The 8,256-nt window shown below is 30.5% G+C and overlaps 1 long non-coding RNA gene across 3 annotated transcripts; it reads left to right on the plus strand.

Moving 5' to 3' along the window:
* LOC107636992 lies at window positions 3,218-7,749 on the plus strand. Of its 3 annotated transcripts, none has more exons than XR_002348059.1 (6): window positions 3,218-4,067; window positions 5,117-5,212; window positions 5,307-5,473; window positions 5,594-5,864; window positions 6,470-6,542; window positions 6,732-7,749. It is a non-coding gene; the product is annotated as an uncharacterized LOC107636992 (long non-coding RNA). The 3 variants fall into 3 exon arrangements; XR_001619375.2 differs by lacking the exon at window positions 6,470-6,542 and having other exon boundaries at window positions 3,222-4,067; window positions 5,594-5,665; window positions 5,753-5,864; window positions 6,732-7,076; XR_002348058.1 differs by lacking the exon at window positions 6,470-6,542 and having other exon boundaries at window positions 3,222-4,067.

Genomic DNA, 8,256 nt, shown 5'->3' on the forward strand with positions numbered 1-8,256 from the left:
TTTTATTATTTTAAATATTATAATAATGATTGTGTGTATATTTCTAGTTCTTATCAATATGTATTAGATAGTTCTAATTTTAAATTTTGAATATATCTAAACTAATTTAGATTGATCAAGTGATCAACTTAGTCGTCCGCTTAAATAAGTATTGAGGGTTCGAATTCTGTCTCGTATGTATAGCAGCTCGTTGCCGGCCAATTGTAGATTCTTAAATGGAATTCAAATTTACGACGGATTAGTCCTTAACTTGTTGAATATCGTGGGAAGCAAAAAAATATCTATACCTAAATTTTATTATATTTTTGTCCCATTACTAAATTTTTCTGGGTCCGTCACTGTTCACAGCTTATGTCATCAGCGTTGCTCATCCCGTTACTGTCGTTGTTGAGCCCGTCGCCACCATTCTCCTGCCGAGTTTCTTTTCTCTAGGTAAATTGAGATACTACATCGCTTTTTAAACGGTCACTTATTTAGTCGTAGCCAATTCTCTATTGTCACATTTTTCGTGATTAATAACCACACTATACTTTAAACTATGCTTTTTTTCCCAAAAAATATGACCGTTGGAGGAGACCTATAGTTATGCTTTTAAAGCATGGCTGTCACGCTTTTAGAAACGTGCCTAAATGTGAGCTATGGCCACGCTTATTGAATTGTATGCCTAGATGTGAATCTATTGCGATGCTTTTAAAGCATGGGTATATCTTTATTAAATTAAAAAAAAATTTATGGTATGTGCTTTTACATCAGCAATGGTATCAGCAACGGCGTCACCCTCTACCATCCCCTTCTTTCGCGGCCTCCACCCCTCTCTTTCTCCACCGCAACGCATTTTTTTCTCTCCCCCCCCCCTCTCTCTATCTCTCTCTCTCTCTCTCTCTCTCTCTCTCTCTCTCATTGTGAGTCTATTAAGTTCTTCTCTTCTTCTTCTACAGACTCATCACTTAGTCACCTTCGCTATGCCCAGGTATTGTCGTTGCAGTTTCATATGAGTCTGTCACCGAATAAAATAGAATTTTTATTCAAGTTAAAAATAGACATGCATGAGATCATTTTTGCATATAATTTCTGAATTTTCTCATCCAAATTTGATCTATGTGGTTGAGTATTTTAGTATGGGATCATCGTAGTTTTGTTGTGACACTAATGTGATAAAAGTTTCGGTAATTTCATAACTAATATATGAGATAGACCAGATTATTAAAGTAATAAGAGAAATAACATTCAGATTTACGCGTAAAATTTATAAGAGGTTATCTCAGGAAAATATATATTTATAACCCAAGTAGAAGATTGTTAGGAAATTATTATTTCTTAATATATTTATGGATAATACATATATTAATTATAATCGTAAATTAAATAATTTTACATTAAATGACTTATATAACGGTGATCTCATTTATTGTCATAAATGTTAAATTAAATAAGTCATTATTACTTTTGATTTGGATAAATGAGATTAAAATCATAAATACTATTTTATTTGAGTTTTAGGGTTTAATGAGTGTCACACTCAAATATAAATAATGACTTTAGAATTTTGGTCTCCAACACATCAAACTCGCCTTCATAGCTCTTTTTCCACAGTAAAATTGTGATTCAGCCCTATAAAAAATACAGAAGGTTTTGGTTGACGAAGATCAAAGAACCACAAGAGTCAAGCTCTCTGATCTCAATCATACTCTCGAACAAGGTTCTGAAAACCGGATCGGACCGGCCGGTCCGACCGGTTTAACCGCGAACCGATGACATAAACGGTTTGGTTCAACATAAAAAACCGCTAAAATCAAAACCGTTCTCAAACCGCTGAACCGGCCGAGAAATCTAAAAAGTATATAATGTCACACTTTATTTTCAAAAAGATGAAACTCTTTAAATACACGGGATAATATATAATTTAAGAACAATAAAATAAAAATATCTAGAATTTTATAATAGTATTTGAAATTTTCAATGACGATAATACAAAGTGTTTAAATCGACCAAATGAATTCAATAGTTATTCTTTGCACATCTTATTTAAATTTGAATCTTAAAATTTACTTTTATCTTTTTTTTCTAATATAAATTATTTTTGACAAAAAAATAGAAAAAAAAATTTATTAGACCAAAAAAATATCCGATCAAAAAATTATTATAAGGAGATTTATAATTAGAGAAGAAAAGAATAAAAGTATTAATAATAATTAATAAAAAGAAACAAGCTTGTATTAAAGAATGTTAGAAAAGAAATAATAAAGTTCATATTAATAATAATAATGCTGAGGAATAATGTTGTTGCTTTAGGCTTCTAACTTTCGTCTTTAGCCATCTTTTTTTCTGTTCTTTGCTTTTTTTTTTTTAAATTATCAAGTCATAAAAAAAATAAAGAACAATTCAAGAAAACAAAAACAGCAAGATCTTAAATAGTAAGATCAATAGTAACTATACAAATCAAAATATATAGGAGAAAATAAACTATTATATGATAGAATTAACTTGAGTATATTTTATCATTAAATAAACAAAGTTAATGCACAACAAAATTATATGTAAAGAGAAAAAAAATAAAAAAGAGTTAAAATATACAAAGTGATAAAAAGATTATTTTATAGAAGACTATAAAATAATGAACTTCTAACTAAATTAAACTGTATTTATTATTATTAGAAAGGGTAAGAGAGAGGTTTGTGTGTATTCAAGTTGTGTAAAATGATACAATATAGAAGGGTATTTATAGGTGCTAAGAGAATCGAAATAATAAAGACGTAATATCCTATTTTATTAATACATATATAATATAAAGTGATTTATAAATTATTTTATTAAATATTATAAATTAGAGTGATTTATAAATTATTATTAATTCGTATATAATGTATAATTAAATTTAATGAATTCAATTAGAATAAATAAAAAATTATTTATTTTATTTCAGACTTTATAAATGAATAAATTAATTAACTAATATAACAAATTATAATTAATGTAGTAAAATTAATTAAGTAATATATATTATAATAAATTATATTAATATTTAAAATATCTAATCAAATCAATTAGCTAATATAATTAAGTCATGGTAATAAATTGTATTGAATTAGTTAAAATAATTAAATCGGAAAACACTATCCGGAGCATGCCATGTCAGCTCCATCATTAAGTGCAGATATCCAATTTTTATATAATAGAATAGATAGATAGATACTTATGCAGTTCAGTCCCCGAAGCAAAGAACAGTATTCCCTCCAATCTAACATCATCCGTGGTAACGACAGGTGGCAGGCAAAACAGTGTTTCCTCCAGTGTGCCTTCAAGCGGGAAATTTTCCGCGCAAATCCATCTCAAATTCAAATTCCCTCTCTTCCCTTTTACTTTTGGTGATTGAACATTAAGAAGCAACAAAAGCAAAGAAAAAAAAACTTCAGGGATCTTCATCATCGCGAAGATCATCTTTTATGAGGGAGATTTGCTCCTTGCAACTGAAGAAGAGGCTATTTTAGTACGAGATATCTCCACCATTTTAAATTCATTCCCTTTCTCCTCTTTACTCTCAACTCTCAAGTCTCACCAGATTTCAACTCCCCAAAACGTACCATCCATTTCAAAACAAACCCTAAACCCCTTGATACTCCAATTCTTGCTCCGCCATTTCACTCGGCACCTACAAACTCAACATCTTGCTCCGCCCTTTATCTTTGTGTGACCTTGATTGGTGACTCTATTCATGCTATGTAGCCAAACATGAGTCAAGGAGAAGCTGTACCTACATCTCATTGTTGCATAAAAATCTAATATAGGATCTGTACTCTGAGGCTCCTATGAAGAAATCTGACTTTGGAGATCACTGGAAGCTTGGAATCGAGGATGGTGCGAAGCCTCAGGTGTACAATGAAGAGCATGAGAAGTTGTTATCTGCTGTGGCTGGGTGGGAGACGGTCGTGGTGGTTCATAGTGGTGCCACATATTGTGTACATCTTGAGCGGCACAAACGGGGACGCGTGGAGTGGGTTCTCAATAAAGGCCTTTGAGAATCTCTGGGGATTCGTTCGTCTCTCCCTTACATCTGCGGTTATTCTCTGGTATCAAAATTTAAATTAATTTATTTTTTGTTTTTTTGTTTTTTATTTTTATCGTTTGAAAAAAACTCTCTTGGTGATCTGCTGCATGATGCATATGAGAGACAACACTCATGTTTTGTATTAGTAGATCAGAGCCAAATTCTTTAAGAGGAGATAGTATTGTCTCTTCCTTAAGAAATTATGCTTTCTATATGTTAAGGAGATGCAAAAGGATTCGGATCTTCTGATGTTTTAAGTTGTGTTTCAATCTATACCAATAAAAGATAAACATTCAATTTTAATGGCAAAGATTGAAACATGACCAACAACATGGAAAGAGAATAGCATGAGAAGATCCAAATGCAGCAACAAATAAAGGAAAGGAAACAATAATGTATACTAGAGTGTTCTGAGTGTAGCACCTGTGATGCACAAACATGATAGTCGCGAAATCATTGAAAACTTTTGAAATGGTTATCTGGTCATCTTTGACATTTGCTTGATTTCCAGCATTTTGATTATTATTCCACCCACAAATTAGGACTAAAGAGGTGCCTTTTAGTGTTATTTTAATTATTACTCCAATGCATGTTGGCATGTGTGGTTTAGGATGAAAAAATATGAGATACTGGAATGGGGAAAATGGTAAACCCATAACCATTTATAAATTTTTTTAACTGAAGGTTTGTTCTTTGCTTTGGAAATTAATGTACAGTGTTGTTGTCAAAGATATCATTCCCTGTTCCAATTTGTTCTTTGTTATTTTTTTTTCGGTCTCATGTTAATGAATTTGAATTCTAAAACAATTTAGAGCATAGAAAACTCCATCTTTTATGAGCAGCAAGTGGAACATTGACTGTGCGACTTGAACTATTTGTAGTTGCCAAGACGAATAGAGATAGAGCTTCTTTGATTACTTGCTTTTTGGTGTTACTTTTAGTGCTAAGGTTTCACATGGATTAAGGGCTACTTTAGCTGTTTGCTTACTCATTTACTCCCTCTGGAATGTTAGTTTCCTAACCGAGGTTTTACTTTATTCTAAATTTGATGGATTTTTTTTTTTTTGAAAGTTGGGCTTGACAATGGGATTATCTGCAAAGACATCTATGAAGATGTGAAAAAGTGACAATGTTTTGGATGACTACAGTAATATGGAGCTTGACAAGGTAAGTATTGGTGATGCAAGATTTCTAAAATGTTTTGCAAGTATAGTGGTTTATTATTTTCTATTTGTGATTGACTGTTGTTTTTGTGATGCAGATGGAGCATGCAAAAGATGATTTTGATGTCAACGATTATGGTGAGGAGGATGAGAAAGAACAAGGAGAAGAGGAAGAAGATGTAGAGAAAAGAACAATTGAGGAAGACCAAAGTAGATGGAATAATGATGAGATGGAACAACTTGAGATACAAATGTCCCAAATCAGGTTAGATACAAATGTCTGTCTATCCTATATTTGGGTTGAAATACCAATATAATTTTCTAACTTGCTTTAATGATTCTGTAGCTCATTATTTAATGTGAAATAGTTCATGTCAATTTACAGAGAGAGAAAGAGATGTATATGACAAGTTTGGCCACACCTATCAGAATAGAGAATAGAATAATGAATATATAGGTAAACTTTGATTTTTGCTATTATCTGAATTTGGTGATTTATGGAAGGACTTAAAGCCAAGATCTATCTAATTGATTTCACCTCCAGGGATTCACCCTCGACTTAAAGCTAAGATCAAATGTGTATTTGTGCTGCAGGATAAGACTATTTTATGTTGTATTATCTGGAAAGGGTTTGCACTATTGACACAATCTTAAAGGTGATTTTTCTATCTTTATTCTTTAATCTCTGATTCATTTTTAAATCTGTCCATAGGATTTGACTGAGAAATAAGGAAGAAGAAAAGGGTAAAACAGTACTATGAAAAAGAACTAAAAATCTATAACAATAAGGATTAATTATTAGTCACACTTTGAGCTTAGAAGAGATGCATTTTCCAAGTAATTGATAGATTGGATAGTTGTGTTAAATAAGAAGTTTCTTCTATCCATAGGTTGGTCCATGTGATAGTGTCAATGTTGTCGAATTTGGAAAAGCTACAGCCAAAGACAAATGTGATGGCAAACCTAAATGAGTTTGATATGTTCAGTAGAATAGATAAACAATAAAAGCATTCTTGGGTTTCAATTTCAGTAGGATATACTTTTCATGCTTTGAATATAATGTGAATTTAGACAGGTTAAAGCATGTTAATATTTTCTTTTCCTAACTGTTGAACTGTTATAAAAAAATGTGGCAGATTACATAACCATTTTTTTCATATTTGGAGACTTATGTGCCATCAAGTAGCTCATTGGACTTCAATCAATTCCATTAATTTGTTAATCCTTTTAAGTACTAATTATATTTCTTGATTATCTTTAGATGAAAATATAATTGGAGATGAACTGTATTCAATCATCCTTATGTTTTGTGCCGCCGTTATGCTTTAGAAAAGGTGGATCTCAGCAATGATGCTCGGATAATTTATCTGTATACTTCGTCCCAAGTGTCATAATGTCATCCATTTTTTTTCCTTTCATAAATCTTAAATAAGAAGAGACAAAGAAACAATAGATCTGTTTCACTAAAAGCAATTAGGAAAAAAAAAATTACCTTTGTTAATGAATGTTGTTGCATTCTTTAGAATGAGTCGACCTTATGGAAGTTGAAAAGGAGGTTTCAGAAAATCAGAGGCACATGTGCCAATGAAAATCATAACAACAAAAGCAAGCATAATGCATCCAAAAAAAAGAAAAAGGGGTAAATAAATGAAAATTTTATTTATTAAGAGATAGTATATAAAATTAATCAGGTATAAGCTCTTTTGGTTGAATTTTATATAATGATAGAACTAATCAATTTTTTTATGATAATTTTTGCTGCATTTTTTCGAGGAAAATCAATTGGGTGTTCATTATTTGAATGCAAAATAAGATTTCAGAGATCAATAATTTGCTTATACATTTCTAGAATAATTTAGTAAAAATTAGATATGCTCTTTTGCAGCAAAATATAAGCTCTTATTTTATTTTACTTTTTATTCTGTAGCTTAATCGGCACCTTATTGCTGAAGCTACAAATGCGAATGCTGAATGTGCATAGTTTATCATTTTTGTTATGCATAACACTTCTAAATATGGGTAGCACTCTTGCATGTGTTTTAGCAATGAACTCATTTGTACTACTTCATAATTGATTTAACAAATATTCTCTTACTTGATGAACCCAACTATTTTCTTGCTTGATGAACTAACCAATCACCTTGGTAATCCTTCCCTCCCTTATGAAAAGCCTTTTATTTGTTGAGGTGCTGTTTTATTTGATTGATTTCTCTATTGATATGTGGATCAATTACTAGGAAATCAAAGTTGAAATTGTCCTCAAAGACCACAAGGTTCATTTATATTGCCTATTTGATCTTTTATCATATGTGGTTGATGTTCTGATGGGTGAGTTATTCTTATAAAATAGTTGAACTTGAAATATTGTAATCTTAATTTAATTTTCTTTTCAATGATTGATGTGGTTATGTTCTTAGTTGAACTATATTGTTATAAAATTAGTTTGCTATGGTGTTATTAGATTTCATTTGCTTGCTAAAGCTCATTGTTTTGTTTTAATGAAACATTAGATCACAACTTTCACATTTAAGTATTTAACCGGACGAGTCACCAAAAAAAAAAAAGTATTTAACCGGACAAGAAATCTAACCAAATGAGCACAATCAGTTAGCTCTACAATTCTCTAACTCATGATTCACAATAATGTTTTCATGTTCTTTTGAAGATTTTTTTCAAGCTTTTCAATATTAATTTTCTGGATGAAACTGTCCTTTTCCATTCCTCCTTTGTGTTTATGTTCATTTGAAGTATTAAAAGATTCAGTGCAGTGTGGCTAATTGTAAAGCTAAGATTTGATTTTTTTTATTAATATTTTTAGTTATGGCCGATATCATAAGAATAGTTATTATTGGAAGCTTTTAAGATTTTTCAAAAAGGATGCACATAAATGGAAGCTTTTTAGATATTTTATGCATACAATTTTATTAATAACATGATTGGGGTTATGAACAATTTGTTAAAGTAATTGTAGAGATTTTTTTTTATTTTGCTATAAAATACAAATTATTTGTTAAAGTAATAGAAATTTAAGTAATTATAATAATTTAT

Source organism: Arachis ipaensis, chromosome B01 (assembly GCF_000816755.2).
Source record: "Arachis ipaensis cultivar K30076 chromosome B01, Araip1.1, whole genome shotgun sequence".
Classification (NCBI taxonomy): Eukaryota; Viridiplantae; Streptophyta; class Magnoliopsida; order Fabales; family Fabaceae; genus Arachis; species Arachis ipaensis.